The 2,585-nt window shown below is 36.1% G+C and overlaps 1 long non-coding RNA gene across 1 annotated transcript; it reads left to right on the top strand.

Annotated features, from left to right (window-relative positions):
- Window positions 1-231: 231 nt before the first annotated feature.
- Window positions 232-735, top strand: LOC118682325 (uncharacterized). Its single transcript, XR_004978093.2, has 2 exons — window positions 232-328; window positions 386-735. It is a non-coding gene; the product is annotated as an uncharacterized lncRNA (long non-coding RNA).
- Window positions 736-2,585: the final 1,850 nt, after the last annotated feature.

Genomic DNA, 2,585 nt, shown 5'->3' with positions numbered 1-2,585 from the left:
ACATATGTACATACTTGTATATTTACCGTTTTCTTAGTTGACTAACTTTACATGACTTTGATGTTTGATATCCTTATGATAGCACAATGGCCACGCATACCTCACTATATACGTATGTAGGTATGAATGACGTTATGAAAATGTTTGTAATTAAAATACAGAAAATTATTAATTTTCAATTAAAAGCGTATTTCTTTGTTATTTTGTATTGTTGTTATAATATATATTGTCTATAATACTTATAGTTTATTTATAATATATTAAGTTACTTAGTTAGTAAGGCAAGTGGGCTCTCTAACACAAGATAAAACTTAACTTCGTAAAAGAGGTACCTTGATTTGGATGGGTATACAAATTATCATTTACATGAATTACCATTTTCCAGCTTACATCAGATATATATAGAAAGAAAATCTCAACCAGACGTCTAGCTTGAGTCGGCTTGAGCTATGTAGAGCAACAATGGTGGAGTGGGACAGGAAGACCTCATTAAACAGAATGCCATAGAAATGTAGCTCAGTGGCTTTCAGTCGAGATTGTAGCGGACAAAGATTTATATAACAATGAATTATCCGGCGATCCGGCAGGCTTAGAACTTGAATGGAATCTGAGTGTCTAATCGTTAAAAACCCAGACTACTCTAACTAATTGCTAGAAATGTTCAGTGTATTAATTTCCAAGGGTGCAGCGTTTGCTCACTTCGTACAATAAACGCAAATGTGATACCACTTCAAAGCGGTGTTTGCCGCTGTTTAAGAACAGTCCGAAGGAGTTTCCTTCACCTTTCGCGACCATCACCGAAACATGGCTCCAGGATATGCAAGAGACCAAGGGAAAAGCGAAACAGAGCACTTCACCTGGCGAACTGGCTCCGAAGAATGCGAAGTCTGTTCTGTCGATCGGAAAAGTGATGGCCACCATCATCACCGATTTGATTCCATTGCCCCAATATTTTAAACATGCGTTGGAACGATCATAACAATAACAACAATAATAACTTTTTTCACTCAAATATGTTGAAGAGTTTGGAGAATCTTTAGAAGTCACTCAAGCAGTCATTTCAAAACGTTTAAAAACAGCCAAATGTATTCAAATAATTAAATTGCGTGTCATATGATTAAAGCCTAGACACGTTGAATGACGATTGTGACTGGTGATGAAAAATGTATGCAATACGACAACCGTAAACGCAAAAAATCTATGACAGAAAGGTAATGTTGCATATTTAGTGAGATCAGAAAGATGTGATGTATTAAGAGCTTCTAAAACTACATAGAGTCTAGAACCGATGCAATAATTTTTCATAATTCCATTCACCCTCAAGTTGCAAGATCGATTAAAAACTGTTTGGAAAACAGCGGCAGAGAAATTTTACCTCACCCGCCATATAGTCCAGACCTTTTCTTTTCTGACTACCATTTATTCCGGTCGAAATACGGTTCACATTAGAAAAGGGTAAAATTAATTAGCTTGATTGATTCTTGTTCGCCAAACTGGCGCATAGCTTTTGGGATGGAATCCACAAATTGCCAGAAAGATCGAAAAATCGTATTGCTTCAGATGGAAAATACTTTAAATAATGCACATAATGCAAACAGCATTAAAATTTTGAGGAAAACTCAAGAATATGCTTAGTTATAGATCCAATTATATTTACTTATTATGAATTTTTCATAATTATAAAACTTTGATGAGCTTTATAATACTCAAAGCGCTCTTAGTTAACTCAATACGACAAAAGCTATTATTTCCGAAAAATCCGGCGTTTGGAGGCAGCTTTTAGCTTGTGGTATCAGAAATCACAAACAGCAACAACATAAGTGCTATCGGCAATACTTTATTACTTCTCTGATTTCGGTTTAAACATAATACAACGTCATCTGCCCATACATTTTATTACTGGTTGTGGTACTATTCGTGTTTGGAATATTATCAAACTGGCCACTTAGCGTGCAAACACAGCAACACCAGCAACAAATTACTCCAATAGCGCTTACAATACGCATCGCAGTCTCAAAGCTTTTGATGGATCTCTAAATACTGCAAATGTCCGCAATTGGACAGCTAGATTTGCGGCCGTTAGTAATACAATCCGGCAAATATTTAAGGAGCAAGTGGAAAAAATGAAATAGAATAATCTATGCGGTGGCTGGACGAATTCCCCAAGCAACTTAACGCTTTTACTATTTTCTTTCCATCTGAGCTACATATTTGTGCGTGGCTCTCCTGCATATCGAAGGCGGCCGAAAGGGTTAACGGTGTGATTTGACGAGAACATCCATACAAATTTACGTGTGTTTGTAGTTGGTGTTTTCCGTTTACGATGCGATGATGGATTTTGATAAATACCCTTAAGGGATCTGCTTTGATGTGCTGGACAGCGGATATTGGCAATATAAGTGTAACTTCAGGAAGGGCGCGCTTTGCGTAGATTGGTGTTATCTGATTGTTTTAGTTGATTTTATTTAGTATTTTTTTTTATACGTTTCTATTTATTTATTTCTCTGCGGTTATTTGTTCTATTTTATTTTGATTGACATTCCACTTTTTTTGGCTTACTAAGCTGGCACTTGAGCGCATTAAAT

The sequence above is a fragment of the Bactrocera oleae genome, chromosome 2, assembly GCF_042242935.1.
Source record: "Bactrocera oleae isolate idBacOlea1 chromosome 2, idBacOlea1, whole genome shotgun sequence".
In the NCBI taxonomy this organism is placed as follows: Eukaryota; Metazoa; Arthropoda; class Insecta; order Diptera; family Tephritidae; genus Bactrocera; species Bactrocera oleae.
The sequence above is the reverse complement of the archived record's forward strand: the minus strand, read 5'-3'. Positions and strand labels throughout refer to the sequence as shown.